General features: G+C 44.9%; 1 protein-coding gene and 1 non-coding gene across 2 annotated transcripts in view; both read right to left on the bottom strand.

The window, feature by feature from the left end:
• LOC148522184 (phospholipid-transporting ATPase IK-like) overlaps nt 1-19,052 on the bottom strand; it is a 295,966-nt gene that overhangs the window by 263,965 nt on the left and 12,949 nt on the right. The gene's annotated exons all lie outside the window — the stretch shown is intronic.
• Nucleotides 16,267-16,430, bottom strand: LOC148522185 (U1 spliceosomal RNA). Its single transcript, XR_015878773.1, has one exon. It is a non-coding gene; the product is annotated as a U1 spliceosomal RNA (small nuclear RNA).

The following is a 19,052-nucleotide window of genomic DNA, read 5'->3' as shown; positions in this document are numbered from 1 at the left end:
AGAAAAAAAATTGGGGGGAAAAAGTGAAATTTGTAGGGGTAAATTTACTAAGATGGGAGTTCTATTTAAGAAGTTACTGTACTGTACAGTATGTTGCCCATAGCATCCAATCAGATTCTACTGTACTTAGCATTTATCTACAGTAGCACCTTCTAGAAGATACTGTACAGTAATACCTGGAATCAGATTGGTTGCTATGGGCAAAATCACTTAATAGCACTACCATCTTAGTACATTTACCCCCTAATATATAAAATGTACTGAGTTTAGTAAAAAAAAAAAAAAGCGCTAAATGGGTATACAGTAGATCTGGGCATGCGCCTGAGATACGATGACGTACAGTATTGTAGGAAACACTCAAGCCAGGTCCAACCTTGGTATTGCAGGCAGCTGTAGTGTAATGGTAAATAATCAAACCAATACATTACGCTGCCTGTACAACCCTTTTGAGGGTTCGAAGCTTGAAAGGTTACACTTTTTATTTTTTATTAACAAGGTTAGACTTTTTGGTCAAAGTACTGTGGCATAGAAATACCAGAATTTCTGGATAATGTACTGTATTAGTGAAGATTTAAAACAAAATAAAATTACCGTATAAAGTATGTACTTTAAAGGTCTCGAACCAGCGGTACAAGAAAATGGTAGATGCAGTAGGGCTAGGCATTAGCCCCCTAGACTACTGCATCTACTGTACTATAGTTCCTAGAGTCAGGGAATCACTACAATGTCTACCGTATTGTACTTACAACTACAGTTATAAGTACCGTATAATACAGACAACTGGGCATGCGCAGTGCTATGAGACTCAATACGCCACAGTGTAGCGCGCAACAATGCGGTATACTGTATGGCGTACCGTATGGAGCAACAAACTACAGTACTGTAGCTGGGCACATATACAGTACAATAGATTGATTTTTGTAAGGGTTGGATAACAAGACTGAATTACAGTACTATAGTGAACATTAAAAAAATCCATTAAATTATAAAGGTCTCGAACATAAGGAGTGAAGTGTAAGCAAGACGGATCACCTAAGCCCTTGCTCACAAGTCTCTCCTAGTCCTCTACAGTACTTTATGTGACATCTACAGTACCATACGATGAAGTACAGTACTCAGGCGTCTGTAGCGTAGAGGTAAGAAATCGTACTTCTACATTGCAGACGTCTGTACAACCCGGGTTCGAAACCAGGAAGCTTAATAATGAAGCTTTTCATTATTATTAGACAGTCAAGGTTATACTTTTTATTTTTAATATTATTATTACACAGTCAGTGTAATAATAACACACTTTCAGTGTGTGTGAATCATGACCTGGTACTGTACAGTATGATATTCCATACTGTACGCCATGGCGTACAGTACATAGCCATAGCGCTACAAGGGTATGGCTATGGCGCAGCACCACAGGCAATGCATTGCAACCCCGCCACTGGGCACAAGCCAGAGATCCTATTTGTACCGTAACCCATCAGAACTGGCTATAAGTTACCACAACGCAAACTGTGCTGACAGTTGACGCAATTTTGCGGTTTAAACGCTGAGTCAGTTTGTACTAGAGAGACCCCTCTCTTATACACAGTCAACTATCAGTTACTAAACATATTAAATTAATAATGTTACCAAGTCTAAGACAGCATTTTCATTGACGCAAGTTTGCGCTCTGCATCTGCCCTACAAACTGCTGTTAGTCCACTACTGTAGCACCTTATGTACTGTGGTAATGAATTTACTATTGTGTATACTGTGCAGTACTGTAAGTCTCAGACAGTGCAGAATGGCACTAGTGTGAAAATTCAACAGTACTGTTGGCAATACAGACAACTGGGTATGCGCCATAAAATTGCGCAACTTAATGTATGGCTTGGCTCCACTGGACATGGGGCACACATTCCATTGTGATTAAAATCCGACCACTGGGCACGCGCAGACATTGACGCAATTTTGCGGTTTAAACGCGCAGTCAGTTTGATATACAGAAACCTGTTTCTTTAACAGGGCCCATTGCCAACTTGATGGTCATAATAAATAACTATAATGTCCGCGTTCATGTCAGCGCCGGCATTGACGCAAGTTTGCGTTCTAAGGTACAGTACTGTATGTACAATAATAAAAATCCTAGTTTCGCTGTTTGACTCCCGAAGCACTGGGCAGACATGCGCTCCACATGTACTGTATTGAATACTGAATATTTTAAGTGAAGATTTTAAAAATAAATTAAAAAAACATACTGTATTTTCAAGGTCTCGAACCCACGGAACAAGAAGAGAGGAGAAGCAGTGAGACTAGGCATTAGACCGCTAGGCCACACGCTTCACCCATTAATAGAGTTCTGTAGTTTGTAAAGTCTAATGTCTAAGCTTCTGTCAAACAATCATCGGCCGGTGATACAGAACATACCGTACGGTACATTGGAAAGTGACACCTGGTGGGCAAAATGTTGTATTACACATCATGAAATCACACGCATGCGCTATGTAGTTTAGGAAAAGTGACACCTGGTGGGCAAAAAGTTGTATTACACTTAATGAAATCTTACGCATGCGCTATGTAGTTTAGGAAAAGTGACATCTGGTGGGCAAAATGTTGTATTACACGTAATGACTTTTTTCACTAATAAACTTTCTTTGTGGCGCGACTCATGGCGTGGTGTGTGGCGCGCCATATGTGGCGTGAGAGATAGCGCTGTGATGCCACGTTATAGCTGGGCACATCAGTATATACATACAGATAGCCACATATACTGTACTCATGCTTGCCGACATTTAACTCCCTCCTTCCGGGAGGGAGCTGTCGGGCTTACAGGGCTGGGGGCGTGACGCGGCCAAAGGGTCGGGGCCCGACACATGACGCTGCATTGGGGGTGGAGCATGGGGGCGTGACAGCACGATCACGTCATCATGGCTCCGCCCCCTCTTCACAATGCCGTGATTAATGGCATTCTGCAGCCGGAGCCACGATGGCGCGATTCAGCGCGAAATGCATCACCGGTCCCCCTGCTGCCGGGGTTTGTGATTTAAAAGCGCGGGGGGGTGCGGGCAAATCGCCGGGGGCCGGGAGGATTGCCTGCCTTCCCGGGAGGTCGGGAGCGGCACCCGATTTTCGGGAGGCTCCCGACCAAATCGGGAGGGTAGGCAAGTATGCATATACTGTATACACACAGCCACATATGCACACATAGATAGCCACATATATACACACAGCCACATATAGCCACATATATACACAGATAGCCACATATATACACACAGCCACATATATACACAGATAGCCACATAAATACACAAAGCCACATATGCACACACAGATACACACACAGCCTCAAATAGCCACATATATACACACACAGATACACACACAGCCACATATAACCACATATATACACAGATAGCCACATATATACACACAACCACATATGCACAAACATAAACGGCTCATTTATACACACAGCCACATACTGCATGCACACACAGATAGCCCCATATATAAATAATTATATATATATATATATACACACACACTGCCACATATGCACACACAGCCACATATATACATATGGATAGCCACATATATGCACACACAGAAAGCCACATATATACACAGCCACATATATATACACTGATAGCCACATACTGTATATACACACAGCCACATATATACACACAGCCACCTATATACACACAGATAGCCACATATATACTCACAGATAGCCACATATATGCACACAGCCACATATGTGCACACAGATAGCCACATATATACACACAGCCACATATGCACAAACAGAAACGGCACATTTATACACAGCCACATACTGTATGCACACACAGATAGTCCCATATATATATATATATATATACACACTGCTACATATGCACACACAGCCACATATATACACATGGATAGCCACATATATACACACACAGATAGCCACATATATACACACAGTCACATATATATACACACATAGCCACATACTGTATATACACACAGCCACATATATACACACAGCCACCTATATACACACAGATAGCCACATATATGCACACAGCCACATACAGTATGTGCACACAGATAGCCACATATATACATTCAGCCACATATGCATACACAGGTAGCCACATATATACACACAGCCACATACAGGGGCTGGCTGGCAACTTTTAGCCTGGGGGGCAAATGCATGCAGGCGGCCCTGGCAGAGGAGTAGCATGTGTGTCCGAAGAATATGCGTGCTATGGCGCCCCCTCCAGTGTTCCAGGGAGGAGGCGAGTCCATATGGGATTAATGTAAGGTAAAAATAAAGATTAGGGCAGCCCCCTGTCGTAGTGCCCATATGCAGTGCCCCCGTGTGCCACAGGAGAGAACACCCTTATGCAAGCCTCCAGTAGTGCCCCCAGTAGTAGTCCCCCCATTGTAGTGCCCCCAGTAGAAGTAGTCCCCCCCTTTGTAGTGCCCCCAGTAGTAGTAGTCCCCTCATTTGCAGTGCCCCCAGTAGTAGTAGTCCCCCCCTTTGTAGTGCCCCCATTAGTAGTAGTCCCCCCATTGTAGTGCCCCCAGTAGTAGTAGTAGTCCCCCCCTGTAGTGCCCCCAGTAGTAGTAGTCCCCCCATTTGCAGTGCCCCCAGTAGTAGTAGTGCCCCCCTTTGTAGTGCCCCCATTAGTAGTAGTCCCCCCCTTGTATTGCCCCCAGTAGTAGTAGTCCCCCCCCTGTAGTGCCCCCAGTAGTAGTCCCCCCCTTGTAGTGTCCCCAGTAGTAGTAGTCCCCCCTTGTAGTGTCCCCAGTAGTAGTAGTCCCCCACACCCCTTGTAGTGTCCCCAGTAGTAGTAGTAGTCCCCTTATAGTGCCCCCAGTAGTAGTAGTCCCCAGTAGTAGTAGTCCCTCCCCCTTGTAGTGCCCCCAGTAGTAGTAGTCCCCCCCTTGTAGTGCCCCCAGTAGTTGTAGTCCCCCACCACCTTGTAATGCTCCCAGTAGTAGTAGTCCCCCCTTTGTAGTGCCCCCAGTAGTGCCAGACACCCCCCTAGTAGACACACGTAATATAAAAAACAAAATAAAAAAAAACACTTACCTGAATCCCCGCTCCCGCCGCCGCCAACTGCTCCTCCGTCTGTCCTCCCGGGCCGCTCTGCATTATGGGAGAGACGTCATATGACATTATGACGTCTCTCCCATTGCCCACAGCGGGAGCTGGAAGATGGAGCGGCTCCCGCAGTGGGCGCGGCAGCAGCTAATGAGAGTCTGACAGACTCTCATTGGCTGCTGCTTACAACAATCACACAGCTGCCGGAGCCGGCGGCTGTGTGTTTGTCAGTGTAGCGCTGACCGAACTCCGTCCGGTCAGCGCTACACACGCGGTGCAGTCTGTGTCACAGTGACACAGACTGCACCGGCCCGCGGGCCGCATGCCGCTGCGGCCCGGGTGGCACATGGCACCCTGCCCCCCGGCCCAGCCCGCCACTGGCCACATATGCACACATGGATAGCCACATATATACACACAGCCACATATGCACACACAGATAGCCACATATACTGTATACACACAGCCACATATATACACACAGCCACATATGCACACACAGATAGCCACATATATACAAACACTGAAATATAAGGAACTTATGTGCTGTTATTACCTTGTTATGGTACCACTTTCCTGAGCTGGGTACTCTCCTGTAATGCACTTAAGAACTTCTACAGCCTGCACTCTGTTTGTCTCTTGCTCGGCACTCTCCCCCTTCAGTCCCCCGAGCATGCTACCCTGATAGGGGCTGGTTCTCAGGACTTACCTCCCAACATGACCCTCTCCAGGAGGGACACAATGCTCTGGTCCTGGATTTCCCAGGTAATTTCTGATTGGTGGTGGCTCCAGAGGTTGGGATGCAGCACAGTCCAAAATTCAAATAGGAGAGTCACACCAACTGCCAGAGAGTCCTAGCCAGTGATGTTTGGCAGCATTTGAAATGACAGTTGGTGTGATTACCCTATTTGAATTTTGAACTGCGCTGCAGCCCCGCCTCTTACCAGGGAAGTCCAGGACCAGAGCATCGTGTCCCTCCTGGAGAGGGTCATGTTGGAAGGTATGCCTCAGAAAAAAGGCCGCCGCTCCTTATATCTTGCACACAGACACAGCCAGGGGACACCTGTTACTACATTAAGTCACACTCTAGTGCACAGATCTCACCCTGATGCCTGCAGCAGCCTGACATGCCGGCCTGCTGGATGCGGATTGCTGTCCTGCAGCAGCGGAGACTGACTTCTAGGGGGGGGGTGATCGCCGCAATCTCCCCCTCCCCCCCCTGGATCCGCCAGTGATAAGATAGTGAACCTGAAAAAGGGCCATGACCTCATGGGGAAGGGCCAGAGAAGAGATAGGAAAGGCCAGGAGATGCTGAGGATAAAAGAAGAGGAAGCTACAAATCATAATGATAATACACAGGAAAATTGACAGACCCAAATAGCTCCCCCTGTCCTGCGGTGCCCTGTGCCATGGCACTGGTCACACTACCCTAGTTACGGCCCTGATTGGTCTATGGTATAGAATATAGATGAGCCAGGTTCGGTATATTTAGAGATGCTGACATGGTCATATTGGCAACATTTAACATGTTAACATGTCGACAATATTAACATGATGACAATGATTAAATGTCGACATGTATAACAATATCGACAATCAGTAGTGCAGCAATGCCACTGTTCTGGCAGTAAGTACCCTATCGCTAATCCTAACCCTAAACCTAATGGCAGCATTTTGCTAAATGTCAGCATTTCACTTGTGGACATTTGTAATGTCAACCTTGTGAACATGTCCACATTTTGCAGATGTGGACATGTTAGCTGTAGACATGTCAACATCATACCTGTTCCTATTGTACGGTCAACAATATTGACATTGTAACCATATCATGCTGAGCCTATCTCTACTGAGAAAAAAAATATATTGCCACTTTGCGGGTGGAGGTGCATATTGCAATGGTGACACATGGCATTGGGGTGGGGTGAAGTAGTGGTAGTGCCACAAAGGGAACCTATGGACACTGGTGTGTGGTAGGGTAATGCTACTGGGGATATATTGCCACTAGGGGGTCAGGGGCAATGTTACTGGGGCTCTATTGCCACTGGGAGGTGTGGAGTAATATTACAATGGAGACATATGGACACTGGTGTGGTGCTAGAAAACACCTTGGCATAAAGATTAAAATAAAGATATTAAAGCTTGGATACTATAAAAAAATGCTTGTAGAGAAAAAAGTGGAATAGAAAATTATCTCTCGGTGAATAACACTGGGACATTGGGGAACAATTTTGACTTACTGAGATATTGGGTGGAATGTTGAGAGTGTGGGCCAAATGTAATAGGGTGTCAGTTTTAGTAACAGTACAAAAGTACAAACTTGCACCTTCTTGCATTGTTTAAAGGTGCGAGTTTGTGCTGTGACTCGCAAATTCAATAGCCTGCAGACTTTTCAGCTCGAGACTACAACATTTGCGAATTTCGGCGAGTTTAGGAGTATGTACACCTTTTAATGCGACTAGCATTAAAAGGTGCGAGTTATACAGAAACCATCACAGATCAGTGAGATCCGTGATGGCTTCTGTGTGTGTTTAAAAAAAAAAAAAGATGTGCAGCCCCACCGCCAAAACCATAACCAGCCCCGGGCTTTCTAAAGCCTAACCTGGTTCTAAAAATACAGGGGAAAAAAAATGCGTAGGGGTCCCCTGTATATTAAGAACCAGCACAGGACTTTGCTGAGCCGGCCCTGGTTGTGGAAAAACAGGGGACAAAACGAGTAGTGGTCCCATGTATCTCCATAACTAGCACCGGACTCTAGTGGGGGGGTAATGCCACAGCCAGGGAAAACCTTTCACTGGTTTCCCCGGCCACAGCATTACCCACAAGTATTACGGGCCTGCCGGTACCTGTAGTTCTACAGCCAAAGAAATATGTTAAAAAACACAACACACACACAGTGAATGTAAAAGTTTATTATTACATACATGCATACTCACACTCATGCTCACACATACTCACCTAGCATCCCTGAAGCCATTATGTCTCCTTGTCCAGCATATAGTCCATAGGGGTACCTATTATAAAAAATCCATACTGCCCTCTCCAATGCGTAGTTCAGGGCCTCTTTGTTCCAAGTAGGCATCCAGGGAGTTAAAATAAAAACACGATAATACCAAAAACCAAGCCAGACTGAGAAAAGGTATGTGTGTGTACACATACCTTTCCTCCACGTGAATGACTGGGGACAAGGTATGCCCAGTCATTGTAGGACCCGCCAGCAATCAGCAGGTGTCTCCGTCAGAGTTGCTTCTTGATTGGCTGTGTGTAGTCAGCCTGTCTCCTGCATAGTCTTCAATGGGGAGATATCTCCATTGAAGTCTATGGTGGAAACCACGACATTGTATCCAATGATGTCAGCAGAAGGTTCACCCCAAGTAAACTTGTGGTCACATCATTGGATACAATGCTGCAGTTCCCCTATGGACTACTGGACAAGGAGACATGATGGTTTCAGGGAAACTAGGTAAGTATCTGTGATAGTGAGTGTGTATGTATGTAATAATAAACTTTTACATTCACGGTGTGTTGTGTTTTTTAACGTATTTCTTTGGCTGTGGAACTACAGGTACCAGCGGGCTCGTAATGCCTCGCATGCTGGTACTTGTGGTTCTCCAAGTACCAGTATGCTGGGGCGACTTGCTGGGATGTTAGTACCACAGCTAAAGAGAATATTTAAACATATATAATTTACACTACACTTTTAAATTATCAACCTGGCACCCACCGTCCAGGGGTGCTGGGGATAGCTCCGGGCTATCAGCCAAGGCTTGGGTGCCCTGGACAGGAGGACCCATTTATTAGTTATTAGTCCCCAACTCCCCAGGGATCCTTGACCTGGGCTGACTAGTGGTCATGGGTAATGCTTTGGCTGGGGAAACTGGTGAAAGGTTTTCCCTGGCTGTGGCATTACCCCCCCCCCCCACCTCGCTAGAAAGAGTCCGGTGCTGTTTATGGAGATACAGGGGACTCCTACTCATTTTGTCCCCTGTTTTTCCACAAAGGGCCAGCTCAGCAAAGCCCTGTGCTGGTTCTTAATATACAGGGGACCCCTACGCATTTTTCCCCTTTATTTTTAGAACCAGGACAGTCTTTATAAAGCCCGGGGTTGGTTATGCTTTTGGGGGGGCAGCACCCCATTTAAAAAATTTTTTTTTTGCATAAGTATACACAGTAACATGCATGTATCTCATGGATATGTGCATGTTTCTGTGTTAATCTGACCTGCTCAGGATATATCCTGATGCAGGTCTATTATTTGGGGACTTTTGGTTAACTTTTTTTTGCGAGTCTAAAACTGACACCCTATTACATTGGGCTAGTTGATTGTTTTCAATGGGAAAACATCTGGATGTGAGATGGAGAATGGGGATTTGTAGTAACTCTGAAAAAATGTGAGTTCTAGTGAACTGACACCCTATTACATTGCAGAGTTGTTAAAAATTGCGAGTTTAACACAATACTCGCAATTTACCAAAACAGATACCCTATTACATGTAGCCCTATGAGTTTGTAAGAGTGCCAATTATTAATAGATTTTGGTGCTGGATTTAAAGCAGTAATATTTTTAAAGGCACATCAGGTTGGCCACTTTCGACTCTTTACAATTAGAGATTTGGAATGCGGGCGTTAAGGGGTGATTTGACATAGACCAAGTAAAGTATAGTAAAGACATGTTCACATAAATGTTAATAGTTCTTAGGGAGCTTGTTAATTTAGTATTTTAACAACCCCCATAGAAAACCAATATCTGCTGTGGACCCCCAAACATATATCTATTTGTTACTTAATATTTGTGGCAGATACAGTATCCTGCAAATATGTTTTGATAAGTATGTCCCATAATGTGTTCGGAATAGCAGACAACTGGTTATCTCAGCAGGTATTTTGTTGCTTTTATATAGTGCTGTTTTTCTGGCACATCTGACATTTTACTTTGTAGTAATTGTAGTCACGTTATTATGTCATCTGTGGACTGTTCCTGCATGAATCTCCATTGGTTCAGCTGCCTTAAATAGACACCTGTTTTAGGTACACATTGTTGGTTATAGCATTTACTAGGGATGGCCATCGGTGGGTTAACCATTGATAATAATCATTGATGGTACCATTGGTTGCTAATCTGAATGGTATGAAATCAATGACAGGTGAACCATTAATGGTTTCACCCACCGATGTTCAGCTCTGCTCTTTTACTAACTGGGCAGTGGGCCAATCAGAGATGGGAGTGGGGTTTTGCAGGGCGGGGTGCAGAGCTAGGCTCCTTTCCTTGCACCAAGTAGAAAGAAAAAATTGGGGAGCTCTGTACCATATATGGTGGATTACCATTTTGCTCTCTGCCATTGAGGGTAAAACCCTCTACCATCAACGGTTAACCATCGAGGGTTGTTAACCATCATTGGTTGATGGCCAACCCTTGCATTCACACACCAGCATTTCTCCTACTACTGTATTGTATTGTATCCTGGTTGGCAGGGCTGCCATCAGTAATTATGGGGCCCGGGACTGACAAAATAGGCAGCCCCCCCATCCCCCATCCTTTCCTTCCCCAATCACCCTTCCCCTGCTATCTTAGTCGTATACAATAAAGAAAAAATTGCAAATATTTTGTCCAAAAATTATTAAACCAGACCAGTGCTCAGTCTGCACTCCCCAGCTTTTTCCCAATCCCTGTCCCTGGTTTTACATATGACTGTACCAGACCAGTGCCCTCCCCAGCTTTTTCACAACCCCCCCACCTCCCCTGGTTTTTCATATGACTGTAGCAGTCCAGACCAGTGCCCTCCCCAGCTTCTTCCAAATTCTCTGCCCCCGATTAAATATGACTGGACCAGACCAGACCGCCCTTCCCAGCTTTTACCCACTTATTGTACTTACCTTATTTCCTTACAGGCTCCGAGTCCTTTCTTCTCCTCTTCTCCCCGGCAGACCTGTTCATCACTCGTTAGCATCGTGGTTCCTCCGACCTCTACCTCCAGCGGCACAGCGTGACATGACATCATGACGTCATGCGTGTCCGAAGCAAAGCATAATTGAGAAGCAAAGCGTAGATGGAGGCTGGTGGAGCAGCCCAGCCTCAAATTACTTAGTGGGAACTGGGCTGGCGGCGACGGGCGGTGGCAGCAGCCAGCAGTAGGAGTGGGCGTAGGAGCGGGCGCCCCCCCCCCGCTTTTCCAGGGTCCGGGACTCCAGTCCTGGCAGTCCCCCCCTGATGGCGGCCCTGCTGGTTGGTGCACTGTATTTGACTACAACTACTATGTTTGCTGTCAGAATTTTATCTTTGCCTATCATTCCAGTTATCTTTTTTAATGCCTGTACAGGAACTTTGCATGTTGCCCCAGCTAGCTTATTTGCTGGACGAACCAACTTATACCTGTGACTATTTTATAATTGCACTGCTATTTTTTCTGATCACCTACTGCAGAGGTTCTTAAACTCGGTCCTCAGGACCCCACACCATTCATATTTTACAAGTCACCTAGCTGGTGCACAGGTGTAGTCATTACTCACTGACACATTTTAAAATATCCACAGGTGGAGTTAATACCTCACTTGTGATTCTGTGAGGATACCAGGAAAACATGCACTGTTTGGGGTCCTGAGGACCGAGTTTGAGAACCTGTGACCTACTGTATATGTACAGTTCATTATTTTGCACAACTCTGCAACAGACTGCTTTTTTACAAAAAAGGAGGGGCCCTTAGGGCCTTATTCAGATTTGCACGCAAATGCCATACCAGTTGCAATCTCTCACAGATCGCAATAGTGAAAATATGCTAATGTCTCCACAGCTGCCTTCTCATATTTGTCTGACAGTAAGACTACTGTATCTGGAACATCAATGCAGATATAGGAGCCATGCAGCTTCTGAGTATTAGTCTGACCTGTCTCAAACACTACAGATCTCCTGACATTTGAGAGCTCTCAAACTGCGAAGGAGATTGCAATGGCTAATTTATGCATGTAGATGACATTACTCAGTACTGACATGCCTGCGTTTGCCTAGCCACTCCCCAATACCTCCCCCAAATGCTGATTACCTGTCACTCACTTTGCAAGTGAATCTTCAGTGTGAGCATAATCGCAAATGTCACAGTGTAGTGAGGCTTTCATGCATGCGCAATGGCTAACAATCGCTCAATCTATGTAAACATCAGTATTTGCATGCAGGTCTGAATCAGGCCCTGAGCATTTATTGACAATAATGATTAAATAATGTAAGAATGTGTAAACAATGAATGACTGACTCCGTTTGTATAATACAATTAAATTCATTAAACTAATGCATTTAATTGTATTATAAAAAAATGGAGTCACTTATTCATTGTCAACACACTTTTTTTAATCATTATTAGAATTATTACTTAATGTCCCCTTTTTTTGTGCCAGTGAACAATTTATGTTTGTTTCTACAACAGACTGCTTCTTACTTTTATCTGTGCTTGCTATTCTGCTGATCTATCATCTAACCAAATAGCTCATGCATGCTTTGGTGGACATTCATTTACAATGACACTGCTTTTTAAACTACTTCTAGATTGTCAATTCTACCAGCGGCTCAATCATTACCTTTCCCCACACACAATTGCTTACTGAAACACATTTGGAAGAATTGTTTATGGGTGGGATGCATCAACACAAAAAATGTGGTTAAACCTCTGAAATGCAGTTTTCGGAGGTTTGACCACAATCAACGTATGCATCAAAATCGGGAAAGCAAAACTTTTTTATATATATATATATGGTGTTGCCTCAGACTTGCCTACCCTCTCGATTCGGCCGGGAGCCTCCCGAAACTTTGGTGCTGCTCCACACACCTGGGAAAGGCCACTGACCTGCCTACCCCCATGGTAACAATAAAAAACCCTGCAGCAGGAAGGGGGGGGCGGTTACGTGGTTCGCGTTGAATCACATCATTGTGGCCCCGCCCCCTGCTTTACAATGCCACTAATTTCAGCATTGTGAAGAGGGCAGGGCCACGATGACACAATTGCGCGGTCCTGTCCATTGCTTTGCCCCCAATGGAGCATCACCCCCCCATGTCATGCCCCCTTTCAGATGTGCACACCCCTCGCCATGGTAGCCTGACAGCTCCCTCCCGGAAGGAGGAAGCTGAATGTAGGCAAGTGTGTGTTACCTAATAGAAAGCTATGAGTTTCTAATTGGAGTTTTCCCAGAGAGGGATCCAATAGGATCCCTCCAAGGGTCCCCCATGCTCAAAAGGTCATAAACTTGGAGGTTCCCACACTGCAAATGGCAGCTCTTATTGGGAGAGCTGTTCTTTGCCTAAATATTTATGTATACAGCATTTCTAAATGCTGGTATGCATGTGATTTGTGGCGGAAAGCATCACATCCAAAATGCAAAGTTTGATGCATCCTACCCAATGTCTGCAAATTTCCCTATTGTGTCATTCTGTAAAATACATGTCTAACAAATGTGTGGAGGTCTCACATAGGGAGAGATGTATCAAGCCTTGGAGAGAGATAATTTAGAGAAGTGGCCCATAGCAACCAATCAGCTTCTGTCCTTTTATTGGCTCTCCTAGATAATGACTGTGGCTGATTGGTTGATTTGGGCAACTTCTCCATTTTATCTCCCTCCAAGGTTTGATACAATACATTTTCTCAATAGTATTTTCAATTAACAGTGGGCCTGATTCATAGTTGTACTCTATGACAATATTTAAGCAGTTGGCCAATGTATTTATTGCACCATATGCATCTAAACTGCCATGATGCTCGCAGAAAATTTTAATTCAGAGTAATTGACAGTTAGGGTCCATTTGTGGGTGGTACCAGAGGGGTGGTTAGAAAATTGTAGGTATGTTAAAACCATTTTATAGGAGTGTCAGATCCAGCACCTACATTTTTGTACACAATTTTAATGGTGCCAGTATCTTAGTTCCACTGACCATTCTAAGTAGCCAAAGGATTACTCAGAAGGCTGATGATTATCTGATCTGTGACCAATGCATCATTTTTGTATGCAGATGCTGCAACTTATTAACACAGCCACTTGGGTTTGGAAAGCTTCTGGAGTGCATCTCAATACATATCCCGGTGACTGCAAGGAGTGCAGCAATTTGGAGAAGGGAGCCAGGGAGAGTGGGGAAAGGTACAGTGAGTAGGGGCCTTACCGATGTATGGGTCAAATGTAAACTTTTTATATACAATATATAGATTTACTATTAAGCATGGATAATGAATATATAATAATACTCAATTTTTTATCACAATAGTTATATATCAATTGTTTACCACATAGTTCATATAGTCATAACATATATTGCAGTCAGGTCACCTATTTGCTCGGTTAGCCCTAAATAGGGGTTACACTCTCCCCCTGGTAATCTGGCATAGCGATGATTTATTAAAAATCCAGATCACCAACTACACCAAAAATGATAAAAACATTATTTTAAACATATACAGTATCTTATATTTTATTTTCATATTTTCATTCACACCTCATTCAACTACTAGCAAGCCAATTCAACTCAATCATTTAGATAGATGGCCAACTAGGGAGGGATAGGAATAGAGCCCTTTTGCCTTTCCTTGGTGGAATTCTTTTGGATCTTCAGCATGTTTTTTTTTCCTTTTTCCCTCTTGTCAAGGTGCCTGCAGTTGTACTGGTCCATCTAGTCTTTCTACCCCTGAACAAATAGGTTTCTCTTGGTCTTTACTCGGGGTGGAACATTGAGGATAAAGTAGTGGCTGGAGCATTCGTCTCAACTGACCTTCCTGTCTTATTTCATTTCCTTTTCTTCTCTGGAACCAAAACTGTTTTAATTCTGCTTTCTTGAATCTAAGGTCATTATTGTCCTTCCCTCCTTGAATGTCTGAAATTTGCTCCTCTGGCTCACTCAGTACATTCATTTCCTTAAAATCTGGTCTTCCATGCTCCCTTTGAGCTCCAGCTCATTGAGTGATACAGCAAGAGTATTAAGGCAAACCTATTCTTTAGTCTTCTTTCTTTCCCATTTGTATTTTTTTTGGGGGGTTGCGCACACTAAAGAATAGTTAATAGCTGTGGGCACCTGTGTAGTAACATACTCTGGGTCTGACTCAGAGATGGGTGCAATGGTGATTTCTACGCAGATTGAGCAATTATTTGCTAAGATGCTTATGCAAACTCTGCACTGCGCACTGCACTGACTTTCCTTCGCTCGTCGCGTCTGGCGCATGCGCACGACGGAGCTCCCTCCGTCGTGCGCATGCTCAGTGCATAACATCGACCCACTTGCGAGCGGACAGCCGCTCGCGAGTGGGTCTGAATCAGGCCCAATGTTGTTTATAGTGTAACAGTCTCTGGACTCTGATCTACTTGGAAAATAATGGGATATACTCACAGGTCAAAGATAGGTGAGTATCCAGTAGTCACACTTAATCTCTATCCGTGGATGCCAGAAGATGAAGGTTATGTTAGCCAGCAGCTAGCAGGAGCTGATCCGGATAGCTCGCGCTGCAAGAAGTGTCTCACTGGGGAGTTGCAGACTCGCATCCAGTGTGAGAGCCGAAATAGCGTGCTGCTCGGATGTGCAGGTGGGAGCCAGGACCGATGTTGCCACTGATGGCATAAGTGAATACCAGATGGTCCTCTCGCTGTGTAAAGGGACCTCACTCGCAGATGGCCGACCAGCGTGGCATCCACAGGTATAAGCGAGCTGGGCTGAATATAATCCCAAAGAGGCAAGAGGTTCCATGCTGGCAGGGTCCCAAATGTAGATAGTTAATTCAATAGACAAGCAAGTATAGTACAGAGCAACAGGATAGCACCAGAGAAAAACATGGTGAACTCTCAGTTCACACCCTGCATGGGGTTCAAGGTGGGCTACCACAGCCACAGCAATTTGAAGCATTCAAGCTGATTTCTTGCAGCAGCTGGACTGTGCAATAGCTCCAGGCCTGCTTTGCAAAGCAAGTGGAACAGTGTGGGTCCTGCATCGCCCTCTATTGGTTGTATAAGCAAAGCACACTGGAATGGTATAACTGCAAAGCAGCATGCAACAAGCACACAGAAGAGGTAAGGACAAAAGAGAGCAGCACTGACAGAAAAGGTGGAAAATCAGTTAAAAGTGTGCAGTTGAAATGAAGGGAGTGTTGAAAGAAAGAGTAAAGGCAAGCAACAAAAAAGGTTTTCTGAAGACACCGCCACACAAAAAAAAGCTGACTTTTACCAGAGATCATCAGGGGAAAGCGCAAATGCAGTCCCCCACTACCACAAATTATGCAGTCGAGTTTCTCACATTTGGGGAAATCACAGGGGTTAGCACATCCAGAGTGCAATGGATGAGCTTCGCCCTGGTAGAAGCACCTTTGTGATCATGGTATCTCCCCTGCCAGGTAAGTATGAGTTGGACTTGTGCTCAAGAGGGCCGCTGTCCGAGCACACCCTTGTCAAGTGAAAAAGATGTACTTTGGGCACGCACAAGTGAACTCTCGGCTGGAGACAGCAATGGCAGGAAGGCCACATCTCTTTTCGTGGATGTGGGAAGGTGGAAGAGGCCTATTCCTGATGCACCCCAAAGTATAAACATTCCCAGGGCACAGTGCAGCAGATGGATATGAATATGATTATGTCATCCAAGGTGGCTTCAATCTCTCATCTGCATATGAAAAGGAACAGGCAGGACACCACCCCCCTGTGCCCGGAGCAGGGGCAGGTTATGTCGGTCTCTCTCTGGCACCACCTGGGTGACTCCCAGTCTGCCCCCCATGTGGGGTTCAAAGTGGGCTAACACTGCCACAGCACTTAGAAGCATTCATGCTGATTTCTTTCAGCAGCTGGACCGTGCAGCAGCTCCAGGCCTGCTTTGCAAAGCAAGTGGAACAATGTGGGTCCTGCACCACCATCTATTATGATTAACTTAATTAATTAATATTGTATGGGGCTATAGCATACAGTTCAATCTATTAGAATCTGGTCATTTTAGTGATTTATATATATGCTTGGACACATCTGCAATATTACTGTTTTGATCTTGTTATTTGATTATGCCACAGATTGCCATAGCCATAGCAATGCTCAGGACCGGCAACAGAAATCTTGGGGCCCAACACATTCATGTTTTTGGGGCCACTTATACCCTTCCAGTAGGTACATGCAGGTCGGCCATTGGCTCATCCCCTTTGTCTCTCCAGTCTAATCCCCAACTGTGCCTCCAGCCTTATCCCCCTGTGTCTCTCCATTTCCAGTCATCCACTTTTTTCCTACAGTATGTCTCTCAGCATCATTATCCCCCCACCATTCTTCCAGCTTCATCATTCCCCGATATCTCTCAGCCTTATCTGTTGCACTGTTTCGCAGCTTCATTCTCAACCCTCTGTCTCTCAGCCTCATTCCTCACCCTGTGTCTCTTAGCCTCATTCCCCAGATAATGTCTCTATTCTTCCTTCCCCAGCCCCTGTGTCTCTCACCTTCATTCCCCAACCCTGTATATCTCAGCCTCATTCCCCAGCTTATGTCTCAATTCTTCCTTCCCCAGCCCCTGTGTCTCTCACCTTCATTCCCCAACCCTGTGTCTCTCAGCTCCATTCCCCAGCCCCTGTATATCTCAGCCTCATTCCCCAGCCCGTGTCTCCTCAGTCTCATTCTCCAGCCCCATGTGTCTCAGCCTCATTCCCCAGCCTCTGTGTTTCTCAGCTTCATCATTCCCCCATGTCTCTCATCTTCATCTGTTCCACTGTGTTTCTCAGATTCATTCTCCACCCTTTGTCTCGCAGCCTTATTCCTCACCCAGTATCTCAACAGCCTATGTCTCTATTCTTCAGCCTCTGTGTCTCTCAGCTTCATTCCCCAGCCCCTCTGTGTCTCAGACTCATGCCCCAGCCCCTGTATATCTCAGTATCATTCCCCAGCCCCTGTATATCTCAGCCTTATTCCGCAGCCCATGTCTTTCCAGTCTCATTCCCCAGCCCCTGTGTTTGTCAGATTCTTTCCCCAGCTCCTCTATGAGGGGTATTCAATATGAAACGTTAACTTCACTGTCGAAGTTAACGTTTTATATCAGAGTTTTTACCTGCGTTAAAGTATCGGGCGCGCGCCCGCTTATCCCCGTATTCAATATAAAATTAACGAAAACGGGAACCTCCGAAGTTGGATTTGCGTAAAGTTACGAATTTTTCCTTAAAAAAATTGTAAGACCCCCTAAAGTTGTAAAAACATGGGGGATCACTATGGGTACCCCCGTTTTAGCCTTTAAATGAAAGTCGGGGATTTAAATAGCCGCAGCAGGTGTTTTTCCCGACACTGAAGAAGTGATGCAGAAGAGCACTTAGGGGTTTTTTTTCGTTTTTTTAAGTGGTCCCATCAAATTTGGGGTACATGAAAGTGGGTGCTAGCATATTTTGATGTCCCTAAAGTAAGTTTTTAAAATTCTGCAATAGTGCACCTGCCGCTATAATTCTATTCTAGAAAACACCTGCCGCATACTTGCAGAATAGCCCTGAACCTATTTCCCTATTGTTAATAATTTTTTTCCCATTTTTTTTTTTCACCCCAATTTTTAAATTATTTTTTTGGGGTGTCCCTATTTTTTTTTTACACTTTTTTTGACACCGTCCTTTTTTAAATGTCATTCCCAGGGGTGCAGGCTATTTTTTTTAAGCCTGCACCCCTAAACCCCAATTCTGCACTTTTTTTTCGACACCTATTCAATGGTGAAAAGTTATCCCCATTTTTTATCAAAGACTTTACGAACCTGCGATAAGTCTTTGAAATTGAATATGGTGTAAAAGTCAAACCTGTGATAATGACGTCAAAAGTCCGATATTAACACAAAAACGATGTTTTCGCTCCCATATTGAATACCCCTTTATGTCTCCCAAACCTCATTCACCAGCCCCTCTGTGTCTCCCCAGCTTCATTTTCTAGTCCTTCTGTGTCTCCAAGCCTAATTTTTTAGCCCCTCTGTGTCTCCCCAGCCTCATTCCCCAGCCACTCTGTGTCTCAGCCTCAATCCCCAGCCCCTGTG

The sequence above is a fragment of the Taudactylus pleione genome, unplaced genomic scaffold (genome assembly GCF_031769625.1).
Source record: "Taudactylus pleione unplaced genomic scaffold, aTauple2 ptg000152l, whole genome shotgun sequence".
Taxonomy (NCBI): Eukaryota; Metazoa; Chordata; class Amphibia; order Anura; family Myobatrachidae; genus Taudactylus; species Taudactylus pleione.
The sequence above is the reverse complement of the archived record's forward strand: the minus strand, read 5'-3'. Positions and strand labels throughout refer to the sequence as shown.